Source organism: Halyomorpha halys, unplaced genomic scaffold (genome assembly GCF_000696795.3).
Source record: "Halyomorpha halys isolate HHAL.00 unplaced genomic scaffold, Hhal_1.1 Scaffold1488.1, whole genome shotgun sequence".
Lineage (NCBI taxonomy): Eukaryota > Metazoa > Arthropoda > Insecta > Hemiptera > Pentatomidae > Halyomorpha > Halyomorpha halys.
In genome coordinates, this window is record NW_027107596.1 from 170,089 (window position 1) to 189,070 (window position 18,982).

Below are 18,982 nucleotides of genomic sequence, written 5' to 3' on the forward strand. Positions count from 1 at the left end.
TTTTTAGAATTAATAAAAATGAATGTAATGTTATTAAAAAGTTTTAATTGGCCTTGAAAATGGCCGGAATGGCTGAAACGTAGGAATGTAAAGATAATAAAGAACTGTTGAGATTAAACTAATTAACAAATTTGTCTCAAACATGAATTTTCAGTATACTTCCATAAACTTCGATAGTTATAGTACAAAATAGAATAGTCTGAGAATTATAGTTGGGAGCAAATAGTTAAGAATAAAAATAAGCAACTACATATTTATTTGTGTATTTTGAAAAATGACTCGAACAATGAAATTTATAGCTGTGCTGAGTAATATCCTTAGCCTTCAAGGTGAAGCATTATGGAAGTTAATACATTAAATACCTCAAAAATTGGGTTTTTAGTGTTTACTTAGCTTATGTTTTATAAATAAGTTAAATAAATTTTATAATTGCGTTAAATAGGAAAACTAGTATTTTATTCTGATTGTAACCGTAGCCTAAGAAAGAGGGGTCAGGTAATCCCAAGATGTCAAGAAAATAAAAAAAGGTGTTTATAAATTCACGCCATTTTCCAATTGCTGGTGCTTTTTAAATATTACTCGATTTAACTATATCAAAGCTAAACTAATATTTCTAAAGTGATATAGGACCGTCGCTCCCAGCGGTTCTTAGTGGGGCGGGTCCGGCCGGGAAGGACTTTATTGTGTGTTATGATATCTTTGGAAATTGTGACATGTCGTATATAAGTCATTTGTAAGAGAACGGACATTCCTTTATGAATCAATGCTACGAAATAAACGTCAATCATTTGAAAAATACTAAAAGCGCCTGAAATAGGAAAGCGGCGTGAAGCCCTTGTTTTTCTACCCTATATTGAGAATAATAACAATAGTACTTTATACTTACATAATGCATGAAATGTAATATGTATTCTTTAGTACGTCTTCTCCCTTTGATTGCCTTGTGTCATTATAAGGTGTTAATATGAGTCTAGCTGTAGCCTATGGGTTCGCCATGGAATAATTGGAACGCGTGAAACCCTCTACTCACGCTTTATTATCATATCACGCCATATCAAAAAGACAATTATAGCGAGTAGGTTGGTCGATATACGAAATGTCACAATCTCACAAGAGGAGATCATAAGATAAAAAAAAGCCATCCTTTCCGCCTGGACCCGCCCACTATGATTTAAGTAGTCAAGATAGTTTAATCAAGCAATATTTAAAAAGCCCATGGAATGGTAAAATGGCGTGAAACCTACCACTCTCACCCTCAGTGGTAGCCTTTCTTACCTGAATTTTCAAACAGACAATCATAGCGAGTACGGTGGTCGATGAACGACGTCACAATCTTACTAGAGGAGATCATAACAAAAAAAAGCCATCCTTCCTGGCTCTTCTTTTTTTATTTTTTTTGAGGATTACAATGTTTATCTAAATTATTTTAAATTATGAATTTTTTTTTAAATGACATAGTTGTAATATTTAATATTTTTTTTATTTAATGCTTAATGATTTTGTGCAGATCACATTTTAAATATTGATTTTATACTGTAAACGGAAAAATCTCCATAGTTGAAAGTAGCATGGAAAGCTTAAGTTAACAGAGTGGAGGGAATGGTTTCAAAGGGATAGCATTGATATAAATTTTCCGCAACCTAGTGGATATAAAGTTGGTGTGTAATTTGGTTTGTGGTAAAACGCAGCCAGCGGTAAAGTAGTAGTTAATTACCTGGCTTAGCCCACAGCGTGTGCTTCGTTTAACAGTGGTAATGAGTTGACTACAGTTTGCTTCTAGTCAAATCAACTCATTCAAATCCTATTCAAAATTCTAGCCATCATTTATTAATTAAATGTAACAATTTAGTTAAGGGTTTAATTACTTTCTTGTGTAATCCTAGATATCATAGGATCGGTCAATAAGTTAAGGAATACGAAATAGGCTACCAATCGTAAAAATAATCATGGCTAAATGATAAAGAACGTTACAAATATAAAAATTCAATGTGTTCCAGGGTTAAGGGTACAAACTGAAAATATGAATTAAAGATTCTCTATGAAGGTACATTCATAAACACTTTATTTATGAGATTTATTTATCTATTCAATAGTTTCGACCACTAGGAGTCATTTACACAGAATTTAAAAATTGACAAAAGCTAATGATTTACGATATTAAATTATGCATCCTCTTGAATACTTTGAAATTACGTTCAGGGTATATATAATCGTAGATATTGATAGTTTTAAAAACCTTGAAGGCTATGCTGCTGTTCCTGGATCTGCTATCTCCTGTTAGTCTGAAGAAAATCGAAGTGACTGGTGAGCTATACGTTCAGTGAATGTGTGGCTAACAGTCAGATCGATTCCACTTCAGCGACACATTGCAGCGTCTTCCATTTTATGAGATGACAGTAGGTGAGTGTTGAGTGTGGCCTATCCTGAGACAGATTATAATCACCTCTTCTCTCCATGGCAGCTTCAAGTTTCTTGCTGGATATTTTACTGTCTGCTGCACCATTCTTAACTTGTTTCTCTTGTTTTTAACCATTCATATTACCACTCTTGTCAAGATATAATATTTTTGCTGGTTGACGATGTTACCACTTGGCCTGTCTTCGTAGTTAGTGTGGCCTGCGAATGACCTAAATGTCAAAAACATGACCCTACAAACCTAAGTTGTTAAAATTTATCAAATTCTGCTTCAACTATATTAGTACAGGGTGTTTTGAAATAGATCTTGTAAACATTTGAGGGCAAATTTGGAGCAGGACAAGCGGGGACAATTTTTGCAAACTGAGCGATTGATTCCGAAAAATTCTGAAATATATACTGAAAAAAAAAGTTATTCAGAAAATGAAAGGGTGCGATTATCGAAAACGACAGAAGCGGCTTCTTTTTTGTCTGTTCTGGAGCTATCATTGAAAATTAAGTTCCAATCTTGGTGGATAGCTTTAAGCTGCTTAAACTTGTTAAATATGAAAATTGGGGGTGAATTGTGGCTGAAGTAGTTATTTTTAACAGCTGGCATGGATAACAACCATGGTTCATCCTGAAAAGTATGTTGCTTCATCATATTAGGAAATCACATTACGGGTAAGCATTTGTTGGGAAAAAAGACGTGTATCTGGTGCATTATCACGGAAGGCTATTAACGATTACCGGATGAAGAGAAGAAATAATTTGGTTTAATGAGCGGTTTGGGCTAGATATGATTTAGGAGTAATATTTAAGGGAAGAACTTTTTTTTTTTGCGGATAATCGTATTTCAGATGAGATATTCACATCTTAATATAAAATAAATAAGATTTTCTATGTTATGCAATATTTAGGTTATAATAAATAAATTAAAGTTTGTTCCAATAACTTTAATAATAAAATGTAAACATTAGTATTCATAGATAATAAATAACTTTGAACAATATGTACATTTTCATTATTTTGTATATTTCCTAGTTTGTTTATTATTGTTATTTTCTATTTCTTTTTATGGTGTTATCTCGTTTTGTTTTTCAGTTCTAACGAAGGTCTGAAATTCAGGTCTATACGTCCGCACAAATAAATAAGTTTTATTTATTTGTGCATCTTTGCTGATCGCATCTCCCACCATTTTCTCCTCATTGATTTCTTTACTATAAGCTTAATAATTTATAACAATGAAAATGTTTAGACGTATCTAATACGTTGTTTTATATAAACAAAGTATTTACGAACGTACCTTCATATGGAATTTTTTTCTTGTTTTGTGATCCTTAATTCATATTTTTGATTAGGACACTTAATCCTGAAACACCCTGTATATATATGTTTTATAAATATCAATCAAAATTATTTGTATCATATTTCACGGTACCCACAATTTAATGGTGTAATTAAATCGTGGTTGTAATTAGACCAGCGTTGATAATAAGATAATGATTTAGCTACAATTAGAGTTTCAGGGAAAAGGTAGATCGATTAAAATAAAACAAGAAGTATATATAATGACGTTTTGTTCTAAAGAGTGCAATGTCCTCTAAAGAGAAAACTAGATTTTTATTGGAAGAAAAAGTGTGACATTGAACTGAAAATAAAAAAGAAAGCTTAAGGTCCTATTTTCTCTTAGCAAAATTCCTGAAAAATGATTGGTATTGAAAATACCATACTCAAATGCTCAGAAAAAATAATTAGAAAAGAATAAAGGTATTAAAAGCTCTTGAATATTTAGTCGTTTTTTTTTTCTACTGACCGTTACAGAGAGATCAAATATACTTACTTAATGTAGTAAGTAGATGTATGTAAGCTCTGTAGAGCTTATTAACTGTTCATGTCCGTTTGAGTATCTATTGGGTAGAAGTTAAATACAAATTAAAAATAAATTGGGAATGAAAAAACAAGAAAACTTTTGAATCCCTGACCAGGGACAGTAGGCAACATGATAAGAATACTAATCCGCTTAGCTCAACTCGGAAAGTAAATATACAGTAAAATTATAGTTCAGGAGCTATATGGTTTTAGGTGGAACTAATTCCTACAAAGATAGAGTTAGAATTTTTCTGTTTGCTGTGCGACTTTGCTTGGCATACTAAAAGTGTAGATAAATTTTAACGAGAAAAATCAATTTGTTTTGTTCACAACCATGATTTTTGTTTCAAAAAGCATAAAAAAAATCTTATGTGGTATAAATTTTCAAAACATGTCATACAAACAAAAAAAAAAGTTTTATTTTAATAATAACCAAAAGATTGCCGAAAAACTGAAAAGCTTAAAATTATCACTCTTTTTGTTTTTAGTACTAAGAATTTTTAAATAGCAGAAATCTTTAAAAATACTTAGTACACGATAAAAATTAATAAAACCATTTCTAAATTATTACGAGTTTTCCCTAAAGAGCCCTTAGCTAGAACTTGAATAATGAATTGAAACATTTAAAGTAAATAACGAAACCATCAGGATTATTTTAAGCAAACATCAATTCCTCTGTCAATGAGTAAGGACGAGACTGATTTCCAGACTCTTTATTATGACCTTGAGTCTTACCATCGAAAACTTAACGATTATCTTAAATGAATTTTAATTCCTTGTTATTTGGCAAAAATATATACGATTTTGAAAAACTGTAACTCGAGAAGGTAAATTCCACTGCTAGCGCTCAAATTTAGTCTACTTTAAAAAAAAATGGTAACATAACTTTAAAGATATTTAGCAGATTAGTCTTTTCAGTTCTTTAGCCACAATTTTGTAATTTTAAAAATCAATAACATATACTTGACTCTATAAAATTTTCTGAAAAATTATACCAAATAAGATGTTTTTAAAACAGGAAAAACCATTTTGCTTGCATTGATTTTTTTAGACGTTAGGAATGATAAAATAACACCAACAACTTAAGAAAAATCCAAACTCCGTCTTTGTTTCACTAGTTTCACCCATCACCTATTTCCCCTTTATATCCCTTCCACAATTAATTGATTCTGTGCCTAGAAAGTTTTGAAAAACTAAGTTTAGCTACCTCACGCGTGTCGTGGTTATTCTACCTCACGTACTCCAAGTTATCCGTTGGCCGGATAACTTGGCTACAGCAGGTGAAGGAAAGTTCTAACTTAAGCCTATTGAACTGATTTCTTGTTGGCAACAGGAATTAAAAGTTTTATTTTATTAATAAGCAACTATTTATATTAACTGCTTATCACCTATTGTACCTTGTATTTGTATTTATTTTAAGGAAACAGGTAATGAGTTATAGCAAGCTTAAAATGTACACACTTTGCAAAACATAGCATTCTTATTTTTTACAAGTTATGCATTTCATTAAAAAAAAGAGTTGTCTGGTTTAGCTTTATTTGTTGTTAAATCATTCCTATAAAAACTATTTAATATAGTTCTTAAATTCCTTAGTATCCGTCCCTGATTTATCGCTTAGAAGGGGGCTGGTGCTCTGAAGTCTCTGGTGCGGGTAATGGTGGTGCAAGTCGTTCCCTCAGGCTACTTTTAGCCATATTCTGCTTGGTTGTTTGTTGTACCCTCATGATCTCTCTGGCTGATAGAGGCTCAGGCATATAATTTAAATTTCATTTACAGAAGAATGAATCAGTCAGGTTATATTTTAACAAACCTATGTAAGCATAATTTTAGTAAAATATTCTTGTAGATGTTAGAAATAGCTTCAGGTGATGTGGTGTAAGACAAGTGAGATCACCTATCCGTTTGCTACAGCCAGACTCTCCTGTGAATATACTGTAACCCACTCCTCAGTAAATCCGTGCATTTTTCTTTCTGTCAACCAGATAGAGCATGAGGCTATAACAAACCAACAACCAGAATATGGCTGAGAGTTGTCTGAGGCTCCCGTATTTACATAGTTTATATTTGAAAGTAGAATAAAGAAGGAGCAGGTGGCTCGGTAGTAAGGTACTGTATTAATAACTGTAAGAACCTGGGTTCGTTCCGGCTGTGGCGGATTATTATTTTCTGTTTCAATACAGCCGTGAGTCAGCCCTTTCGGTTCGGGAGCCCTCCAGGATTAGCTCAGCTTCATGAAGTGGTTGAAAATCTTGTGGTCTGACCAAATCACCTCCTTACACAACCGTTACAAAGTACTGCATGCCGACCCTTCATGGGCTGTAGTGGTACAGATTTAATTTTTTTAAATTTTGATATTTGAATAAATTTAAAAAAGAATGCATAATTTGAGTACATGTTCTAGCATTGTTACAAATAATGTATTTTTTTGCTCCGTTGGCTCTACAGACCTTGTAGATCTTTGGCCGCCCGAACCAGCCTTCTCCACTCCTGCCTTTCTTGGGCTACTGCTTTCCAGTTTGCTGCATGTAGCTGTTTCGTATCTTTGTTGATTTTGTCAATTTATCTGGTTTTTCGTCTCCCGCATGGTCTCTTGCCTATTATACTGGCATTCATTGTTGTGTAGAGGTGTCCTGATGAATTCTTTTGAGTCACAAGTCCCACTCATCTTAATCTCCTTGCCTTCATATCATCATATTGACTGACCAGTCTAAAAATTTCCCTATTTTTACCCGATTTGTTATAACGCGCAAAAAAATTTTGTTTGAAATTAACAAATTTCGTATCAGCACCTAAAAACCATACAGAACACTGTAAACCCCATTGCTTCAACTTTTTTTCTAATGCAATAACCATTTTTCATTCGGAAACGCAACTAACTAGGTATAGAATGATTACATTTAGAGACACATACTATATATCTTATCAAAATGTTAGCCGTAATACTTTGGGATAAATGAAACCATTTAATTTTGCAATCACAAAGTAAAGTATCATATATCAAACAACAGCTTTCAAGCGACTGACAGAGTTGTGTGTTCAGATGAGTATGATCTAAAATTAAAACAGTTTTTGTTGTATTTCTTTTCTCTGAATTAATTCAGAACCAGCTTCTAGTCTATCATAGCATAAGTTACGTTAATATTTGTTTGTCTATTCTTAATCGTTAGTAAGCAGCATAAGCTACGGGAAACACAGTATAAATTATCTCTATGATAATTCAGCTATAATAAACCCATAATTTCTTTGTTTAAGTATGAACAATTCCGACGAGAGGGGCATCTCTGGGGCCTCCTACATAATAATAATTATGCAATATCCTTACTTAATGTTTTGTAGTAAAATCATAATGGACCGGGTTAAGTTCCGAGGGGCCGTGGAAATTCTTTCCAGAGCACTCGGTTTCTTTCCAAAGCCCTGAGTATGAATTCATGGAAATAGATGGATAAAAGAGATATTCTATTTAATTGAGAAAGATTTTTCTCAATCAAATTCCATTTCCTTCTCCCGAAATAATGAAATTGCCAACAAATGCTAGAACCCATGAAGTTTCCTTCCGTGCGAGTCTCACGCATATGATTTAAATTTCATTTGAAGTAGAACAAATCAGTAAGTACGTTTTAGGTTGGTTTTTTCACAGAGAGGTCAAAGATTTTCAGACGGATAAGTAATAATAAATTCAATTAATGATAAATATATTGTTGAATTAATTTAATAGTGGCACTTCTTTCTAAAATAAGTGTTTGCTATTTTAAAATGAACTTGTTCTAAAGATATTGTATAATTTCAGGGACCATATTCATAATTTACGACCGGGAGCCCTTAGTTGTTTACTGAAGGAAAATTAATGTAAAAATTTAGAGTCATTTTAGGTAACAAGCATATATTTTTATAAACCAAATAAAACCCTGAAAAGGTGGATGTATTAATTAGTTAATACGTCTTAATATAAAACAGAATGAATGGGGTCGGTCTCACGCTATATCTTAACTGTTGGAGGATGGTGACGACCCGAAGCTGGTCGCTTCAAGATGCAGCCCGTGTCTGTGGTGGATTCAAGCTGCGTCGCTGATTCTCACCACTTCTGAGTTCGCTGAGTTGATAGACGAATGGTGAACCACCCGGTTTGTAGATGGGCAAATAGTGAAAACTATGAAATTTTATCCGATTCATATATTCTTTCGTCTAACGATGGCCAGCTTGTGTCCAGATCAATAGTTGTGAAGGTAACAAGGTTATGAAGTGCTATTGGTGGCATAATGACGTGAGATTTACCTCACAGCCGGCGTCCGGACGGACGTAGCGTCTTGAAGCTTACGACAACTGCTGCATTGAAGGGACACTAAAATAATACCATCAGAAATAATATAAACATAGAATTCTTCAAACCTTAGATGTGTAAATCCCACAGATATTATCGTAGACTGTAGTTTCTTTCTCTACTGCGATCCCTCTATAGACTGTTGCAAAGCTGGTAGGGTCGTCAAAAAGTAGCATAGTCTATATTACAACTATAGATACGTCAAAGACAAAATAAAATATTTTTTTGTTTATCACATGTGCTCCTATTCAAGTAATGTAACAATATTATGCATATTAAAAAAATCGAGTAATCGGGGATGATAAAAAATATTCACACTTTGAAATGTATTCAGAAAATCGAGAGCCTTCCCTTGCTTCCAAGACACTCATTGCAAAGGAACTATTTTTTGCAATAATAAAAATCTAAACTATATTAAAAAAAACAGTGATACTTTTGTTGGATAACGTTAGAGTATACTGTGTCAAGACATCAATCCACTCTCTTACTTGACTTTATGAATCTGATATCTACAATCTGGCTGTTCAAAAGAAAAGTGGTATTTTTCATTATTTTCTCACCAAACTTCATTTTTCTAATACATAATTAGTTGATTACTTAGTGAATTAAATTCCAATGTTTTTAATTTTTATATTTGATCGTTTTAACTGAGGAAGGACAAACAAAAAAGGAAGATATAATTAATCATTTGTTCTTTAGCTTTTTGTATTAAGTTTTATTTCTAAAGTTATGTTGTGGCAGAAGGCAATTCCTTGGTGACTCATAACAATACGCTATTTACATAAGCCTGTGTAACAGACTGGAATTATGGTGAGTGCGTGAGGAGTTACACTTTATCAACCGATCCCTCTGGTATTCTCTGAACAATACTCCTTGTTTCCAGCAGAACAGAGCCAAATTTAGATATGAATTAAATTAGGACTACATTATCACGGGTAAAATTCTTAGTTATTAAAAGATCATTAATAAATAAACATTTTATCCATGACAATTTAGTTATAGTTTTATTTATAATTTATTTATTAATTAACATTTAACGTTTAATCTTGTTTTAAGTTTTCCTTTTGGAAAAAGAAAATGCTCGGAAGGAATGAACTAGTACCTGTGGAACTTGATGGCAGTAATGTGGTATTTAATGGTTTATGTATAACACTAATAAACTAAAAGATAACACTTAAAAAGGTGCTTATTCCATTTAATACATAGTAGATGGATAATTATTTTTTGTGATAAACATCTTACTACCTGCATATTGCTAAAATCCTCGTATACAGGCGGACTTCCAAGTGAGAAAAGGTTGAGACATGCAGAATATTTCTTCTTGTTTCGTTTCTTTATGAATGAATATATTTTATATGAAAGGGTTTGAAGGGATATTCTAACAGAAAAAAAAAAAAAAAAAAAAAAAAAAAAAAAAAAAAAGAACTCATTAACAATAAATAAAAACCAGGAGCGGTGCACATCACAGAACTTTCACTAAGACCTTAAAATGAGCTGAAATTAATCCTCAGTCGTTTCAATGCAGATTTTTCATATTATATACAATAACAATATTTGCTTGCACTAATTTCCTAAATGAGTTTATCTGTTGACAGATTAATAAACTTTAATTTTAACATCAATAATAATATTTCTTGATTCAAAATTTCATATAAAAATAGAACCGCTAACTAAGATTTATATTATGCTAATAACCATTAATTCCATGTTAAATTATTATTAAATAAATATTGGAATTACTAAGAATGATATTATACATATTAACATCTTGTTGACTGATAGGCTCAAATATAAGTTGAATGAAATTATAAAAGTAATTATTTAAAAATTTAGTCGATATGACAACAGTATCAGATTGATGAAACGGTAGTTTAACTCGTTACAATGAAACTTCATTTATGCGTTTTTCGTCATTCTCCAATGCCTTCTTCGACTTTCTACGTTAAATATAATATTTTAAAAAACCTTTGGCTTTCTGTGATGAATCTATATTACAACTCTTATTTGCGCAGATGTATTTTAAAAGTTAAAACAATATTTTTCTTCTTGTCTCTTTAATTTAATAATCAAATCCTTTTATAGCGTACATTATAATGTAAAAAGTTTAATTATTTAAAATAAACAAGATTACTTTAAATATTTTTAAAAATTCGCTATTTAAGTCTCGTTACAGAAGACTACCATGCCATTGATTGTGTCATCACTGAAGAGGAGTCTCTGAATGTTGTACATTAGAACAATTTTTGTAAAAGGCGTAATGCCTTGTACTCGCTTCGGCGGTACATATACTCAAATTGGAACGATACAGAGAAGATTAGCAGGCCCTCTGCGATCCTGGACATATTTATCACCTCTCAGATTTCTCTCTCCCAACCCATTGTTGAATGGTATGGACGACCTTTCATCAGATCATAGTCTAGTTCTGTTTTTTTTACATTCATGCTTCTTACCTAAGCCTTCCGCTCCTTCATGGATTACGGGAAGAGTTCACTGGAACAAATTTAAATGTGACCAGGAAACTAAACTAGACTTAAATATTCGACTGAAGGAAAAAAACAAGACATTGACGAAACTATTCAAAAACCCCTATCATCAATAAGAACAAGCATAACTGATAATACTTTGACTATTAGAATTAATAACAATAAGCAAAATAACCTGCCACAGCATATTCGTATCTTATTAAGGAAAAAACACAGAGCAAGATCGAAATGGCATTGGACCAAATTTCCAACTGACAAAACATATTACACCTAACAAACTTAAAGTAGAAATTAGAAAATACAAAATTCAAAATTTAATTAACTTTACTGAGAATCGTACAACTGACAAATCATTATGGTGGACGACTAAAATGTTACTGAATTTTAAAGACTTTAACTATCCTCTTCTCACCAAATCCCAAACCTGGACTAGAATTGACGATGAAAAATCCCAAATAGTCGGACAACACCTTTCTAAAACCTTTATTCCGCATCCTGATATCCTTAACCCAATTCATCTTGAATGTATTCAAGCAGAACTAAATATTCCACTCCAAATGACCCTTCCACCTAAAGCATTTCATCCATCACAAATATCCAGTACCATTTAGAGATTACCAAACCGCAAAGCTCCTGGATATGACCTAATAACATCCCACATCCTAAAACTTCTTTCTAGAAAAGCCATCCTATTCCTCACCTACATATATAACACCGTACTCCGATCCACATATTTCTCTGACCCATGGAAATTATCTATAGTCAAAATGATACCAAACCCCATAAGCCAGCAGAATACCCATCCTTCTACCTATCTCTCTATTACCTTTCATGGGCTAAATCCTTGAAAAACTCAATTTGAAACGATTATACCCCAACCTTGATTTCAATCATATAATACCAGATCACCAATTTGGATTCCGAACATCTCATTCCACTATCCAGCAATGTCATCGTGTGGTGGACGTTGTCTTCTTTGGAGCGCGGAATGTACTGCGCGGGAGTCTTTTTCGATGTAGAGGAGGCTTTTGATCGAGTCTGGTACGCGGGACTGCTTTACAAACTCCGTAAATTCTTCCCTCCTATATACTTTCTCATTATCCGTTCCTTTCCCCACTGACAGATTATTTAAAGTAAACCACGATGGTTCCTATTCATCCCTCTACTTTCATTCCGCTGGTGTTCCTCAGGGTAGTATCCTCGGTCCAATCCTAACACTGTCCTCACTACTTAGGCCGATAACACATGTGTACTCGCTGTTAATAATAACCCTTTAATTGTATCACAAACTCTCCAATCCCATATCCTAGCCTTCGGAAAAAAAGGAAAATTTATTTGATACAGTGGCAATTTCTATGGGTGAATTTTATCAAAAAAGCACAACCCAATAAACAAGTTGTGCATCATAATGTAGATCGCCCACAGAGATCCAATGCAGCTCAACGTGGAGAACAACAAGAGGAGCGGAAAAGATTAAGGAAGAAACCTCGCCCTAAGCCATCGAGGCCTGATGCAGTTATTATAAAAATACCGGAGAGTCAGTCCTACTCAGATGTCCTGCGAAAGGTGAAAGAAGATCCGGTGATGGTGGAGATGGCCGTTTCAATCACAAAGGTCCGCAAAAATTAATAAAGGTGACCTCTTACTCCAATTGGACCGGAAGAAAGAGAAATCTCTTGCTGCACTAAAAAGCTTTACAAAAAATGCTCAATGGAGGGTGTGCTTGGCGAAGGGGCTGAAGTGCGGACTTGGACGGAGGAGTCCCTTTTCGAGCTTAGAGATTTGGATGATCTCACCACCAAAGAGGAGGTTGCGGAGGCTTTAATACCTCTCCTAGGTGAAGAGTCAGTGCCCATCACAGCAGTACAATCCATACGTAAAGCCTATGGAGGCACGCAAACAGCGGTCATTTAACTTCCGGTTCTTCAGGCTATGGACAACGCATGCACGTTCCCAGAGAAGAAGAGCGAAAAATAACCATCGACCAGTGGCAGCAGCGTTGAGCGGGAGGCTGCAGAATCCGAGAGGTAGACTCGCAAGTGGATTTTTACATATCCAAATTATTGACCGGACACGGATGTTTTAGAGCCTACCAGTACCGCTTCAAACTGGACAACACCGCAGAATGCCCTGGATGTCAGACTGTCGAGGAAACCACGGAGCACGTGTTTTTCACTTGCATTCGCTTTGCAGCAGAAAGAGTGAATTGGAGAGTGTGTGTGGAGGACGCATCACACCAGAGAACGTGGTGACTAATTTCAGACCAGCTCTGAGGGGAAGAGAGGTTTAGAAGACATGACTAGCATGGACATGTGAAAAAAGCGAGGCGGCACTCAGCCATTTCGCTCCATGAAGTAATGCCTAGCGGTGGTTTCGTGGAGATGAATGAACAGGTGTAGGGCGGTGGTTTTAGTGGGTAAAAATCCCACTCACGGATAGGTACGGGGCTATTACTACCCCAGAGAAAGTAGTAAGTGTCCAGCTTCCCGATCAGCATTGAGGACAATGATGCGAATTCCAACAACATTGCAGATGAGAATAGACACAATTTTGTGAGACTTATTTATTTAGGCTCAGGGGTCCTCAAATCGTTTGTATTTCCGTCAAATACTGAAATCTTGTAGGATCATAATACTTTCTCTTTTTACGTATTCTATATATAGATAAGTGGAAGTTAATAAAGGAAGTTAAAATTATGTATGAGTGAAATCAATGAGCACTAGACAACGGGACTGGAAATAGAAAGCAAAGCATATTTAGGCCATAAAGAAAATCAAAATCAAAGAACTTCATGACAAATACAGCAGTCTTCTTTTTCACTCCCTTTGAGCCAATAAAAGGCCAAAAACAATTACTTTAGGAAGAGAGTTGGTTGTTTCTTTCCATTGAATTTAACTTTTTTCTATTTAAAAACAGCATATCGACAATATGAGAACGTGTTTTATGTCTTTATATTCACATAAAATAATAAGAAAGTACATGGCGTAATGAAATTATTATAAATGCCTGTTGAAGGTTAGATTTGAAGGCCTAAAATGTTGAATTTTTCTTTAGTTCGATTTTATATGTTAATTATTACATATATAGTAAACTGGCTCCCTAGTTCTCTCTGTTTATAGATAACTAAATAAAAAATTAATGAAATAAGCAATGATAGCACTATTATTACGAGTTCTCATTCCATGTTCGATAATGGTTTATTAAAACCTATCACGCAAGACATTGTCGTCAGACATAATCGGTAGCATACATACATTTAGTTGGAATTACAAAAATAAATAAATTAAAATACACTGGAACTGCAAATCTACAGTTGTATAACTGCAAATATAATATGACATAATATAATACAATATAAAAATAAAAGAAACACGAAATCAGATAGAGCTACTAAATAAAACAACACAACATACCTAAGAAATAATATTTGGATGATGTTCCCGTGTGTCATATATGTAATAATCAGACATTTGGAGTTGGAAAATATTAACTGTGAAATTTTCACTCCTTACTTGACTGCCTCATTTTTTTTTCATAACTTTCAATGATGAGGAAGTGAAAAACTCTATTCTTGATATAAATCGAATTTGGCTCTTTCATTTTTAATGAATAGGGACCGCTTTTACATGTATACCATTAGAATAAAAGATAAGTATGAACCAGGCCTATTAATAAATGTATTTTTCAATTAATTTGGGTTACAAGTGGGTAAATATTAAATGTCAAGTTTTACTAGTTGGGAGTGTTATACTCTGACAAATAGGGTACTTAAGTCAGCATAGATATTAGCTTTGGTTTCGTATGTACCAACTGAGAGGACCCGAAAAATAATGTTTATGGCTCCCTCATTTTAATATTTTTTTAAACCATGATTAAAGGTGCGGCCTGGCCACTACGTAAGAAGTAAAAGGTTCTGTGCCTCTAAGTAAGCATTGACTTTTAAAGCCCGAAATTAGGACTTCTTATTACTGAGATATTACGAATAATAATAAATAAATATAAGGAGACTTTTAGCCCAATAGTGAAATGAGAACAGAGCTCTAATGGATTTCTCAGCCCATTACTGAATCATGTACATGGTAATTTAACCTCTCTTTTAAAATGTTATAGCACTGTTCTGAGAAAGTAAGAAAGATTATTTCAAGATTAAATGAATAATAAATCTTTAACTGCACAAGCGTCATGTGGGTTAAATAGAGTAGCATGGAACTTTTAAAACGAAGTGCTTAGATTATTATCAAGAACACGAAGCGCATTTTTTAATCAGTAAGAAATCTTTTTAGAGTTAAACTTTATTTTTTCAATCCCGGAAAGACATGATATGGTCGCTTATTTTGTCTTCATTCTGAAAAAAAAATTGTTTTAATACAAACACGCTCAAACATGTTTTGTACGGCGAATAATGGTCAAAAAAAAGATTTAAAAATGTGTATCATAATGTATGGTCAAAACAGATTTCCCATAAAAAATTGAGTAATTTAAAAAAATTCAGAATGATTTTAGTCTTGGTCTCTTCTTATCGAGAATTATTCTACCAGTTCCGTAAAAGTGGATTACTTTTCTTCTGATTTTGTGAAATTTACTTCTTTCTGGACTTTATAACTGAAATTATTTTGAGAATGGCTGAAACAAGAAGCCGTTGGGTTACACTTCGTTGATATATGAGATTTTTCTTTCTTTAACCAAAAAGTGAGGAAACGTTTATTGATACGTAAGGAGACTTTGCACCACATTGTAATGTTTATTGTAAACACATGGAAATCAAATTCCAGTACATTCAAGACTGTCGTAATCAAAGAATAGAACCACTAATTGGCCCTAAGGGACGAAAATTTGAACTCGTCACTCTGATTAGAACGGGTTGGTTAGTTGTTGATAAATTATGCCAGAAATGAATAGGAATTGCAGAAAAAAAAAACTTTACTGTTACATCTACAGGATGTTGAAGAAAAAAAAGACAGAATTTGAACAACTTTATGATTCCATACATTTATACTTCAAGAGGAACCAATCTATCAATGAATGTTTTAGATACGACTGAAAATAATAGGAGAAGAAAGATACAAGAGTACCTATAGTTAATTTTCAGAATATTATTTTAAGAATCTATAATTACTTTTCTTCTACCAGTGCTTTTGCACCATTCACTACAATTAGTACAGCATTCAGTTACATGGAGCATTTAATTTCAGTGAAGTAATATGACCCCTTAAGGAACAAGGTAACTCACTTGCAATAAAATCTTTTAAGTTCAAATCACTTAATACTATGCATACTAAAAAAAAAAGTATATCTATAGCACCAGAATAGTTTAAAAAACATGGCATAAAACAAGATCAAGTTATCTATTTAAATGTTGAACTATTGTTGTACCAAATCATCATTTATAATCTTGAAATATTTTATTTATTTTTTTAGACTATGATTATAATATTATTACGTGATTATAATACCAAAGAAATTCCATATAATGTATAGTTTTTACTATAAATGATACCGTTTCAGGAGACCGGTTAACAGATAATGTGTTTAATGATGGCAAAAAGCTGCAAATATCTAAAAAATGATTTATTGTTTCTAATATAATTTGTAATAAGTGAAATATGTGTATAAGTCGGTTAACATCTTTAATTTTGAAAATAAAATTGGATTGAATTTTTATTTTCAGAATTAGTTTTTTTTTTAAACCCCAATATGCCCATATGGCATGTGGCTCTTATCGGCCACCATTTTGAAAATTTGAATTGTAATGATGGTTCCTGGGTGATCTACGACGTCCGTGCCTTATCTCAAAACATAAAATTAGCCCGTAGTCTTGAAGAAACGTCGTGGATGGCGAATTTTTATTCTAAGATTCAGAGAACGTAAAAGCTCAAATTTTGAGAATTAATTTTTTTATGTTATCATAAAGATTCTTTATCGAAAATAAAAAACCACTAAGAAAAATCTTTAAAATAAAAGGTTAACATAATATATAAACATATAAATCATGAAGATATAAATACACATTAAATCAAGAAAATTAAAGAGAAGTAAGGGTAAAAATATTATAATAACCTTTTATAAAAAACTACAATTAATATAAGTGGTCCAAAATAGTTGATAAGTACAAATTAAATAGTGAACTATTATTTATTTTATTTTAATTTTTTTTGCAAATTAAGTCTAAATTAATGAACAATGTCTACTTGATGTATAATAGTTTTCTACAAAACTTTAACAATTTAAACATAATTAGTTATATTTCCCTAACATTCGTTTGATATATTTTTATTCGAAAACGTATTTATTTAATTAATTTAATGTAATATTTTTACTTCTTGTTGGGAATCGAATGTGCCATTGATTTTACTATCGTTGAGCAATTTATCAATATATGGGATCCAAAGTGGACAGGAGTCCAGGAGTCTGATATTTTTTTTTAATCCCCCTCCCTTGCCATTTCTGGCACACGGGGTGCGGGAGGAGTGGGGTATGTAAAGGAAATATTGGTATGTAAGTGACGAAGAGTTTATTTTATAAACATTAAATAAAAAGAGTTGCTACATTTATTTATTATCGGTTTGTTTTACTTAACTCTAATATATTCGATATACAATGTCTAACAGTAGTTTGCAAAATTTTGAAAAAAAAAATTCTAAATGATTTTTTGGGGGTGAAAACTATCTTACTAACAATACCGGAAAGCTTTGCTTGCTTAACCTATCTATTATGTCGAAGGCGTACCACAAGTACCTCACAATAAGAGATTTACAATAATACTATTCTGAGAATGTGTCAGCATATTTGATGTAGATAGTGAAAGCACATGATCAAAATCAATTCTATACAATAATAACTACCATATAAAATGACTGACTCTGCAGGCCTTATTTTCTTGAAATAATTTCATTTTTAATTAACTCGTCAAAGACCTTAAGATTTTTCAGGTGTATTACATCCAACGAGTCACGTAACTTTGATTATATAACCTAATTATCTGCGAATGACAGAAATATCAATACATTAAGGCATCTTCTGCGATAATTTATTTCAATTTATGTAGTTAAAAAACATACGGCACCTTGAGAAATAGAAAGAAATTGTCACTACTGATATTTCACTATTTAGTAATCTAGGATAATCAGTTTCAATGTAAATATTACTCATTGATTTTATAAATGTAATAGGAATGACTAGCTTGAATGAAAGAGTGGACTGTATGATATGGAACTAACATTCTGGGGAGTATGTATAAAATATTATATTAAAAATTACCAGAAAGGGGTCATAAAACAAATAATAACTTAAAAAAACGGTAGGGAACTTTGAAATGATTGAGTAAGTAACAAACTTAAATTAAAATGATATTTGACAAAAAAAAGTATTGAATCTGGAAATTAAAAATCTTAAATGAAAGTCAATACGAAAAAATGAGAATAAAACGAAACAGTCTATTCCACAGCAAAGTAACAATAAATTAATGATGGTTTCCCAGATCCAAAATATGAGCGAAATTATACTTGTGGCTTACTTGCTTGATTTTTTAATTGTTCTATCCAAAATTGCTGCTCTCTTCTTGATCCTTGTAGGCACTTGTTCTACTCGATCTTCATTGTTAATCAAAGAAATTAAATAGGAGGAACTTACTTCTCCAGATAGACTGACTGGTACCCATTATGCCTTACTCGAAACAAGATTGGAGTCTTGAATTGTAAATTGGCCTAAATGGAGGACATGAAATGGTGTTCATGATCGAGATATTATTGACGTAATTTTGATTTCATTTTAACTCTGAAGAAGATAATCATTAACAGTCAGAGAAAAAATATTTACAACAGTCTTTAATAATTTTAAAACAGTGAGATAAACCAAATAAATAAATTTCTACTTTTATAGACCAGAATTTTGATAACGTATAATTAATTAATTATAA

At 32.6% G+C, this 18,982-nt stretch overlaps 1 long non-coding RNA gene and 1 pseudogene across 1 annotated transcript in view; both read left to right on the forward strand.

The window, feature by feature from the left end:
* Positions 1-18,982, forward strand: part of LOC136795430 (uncharacterized) — a 73,089-nt gene that overhangs the window by 36,649 nt on the left and 17,458 nt on the right. The window lies entirely within an intron of this gene.
* LOC112210798 (U6 spliceosomal RNA) lies at positions 10,849-10,948 on the forward strand (annotated as a pseudogene).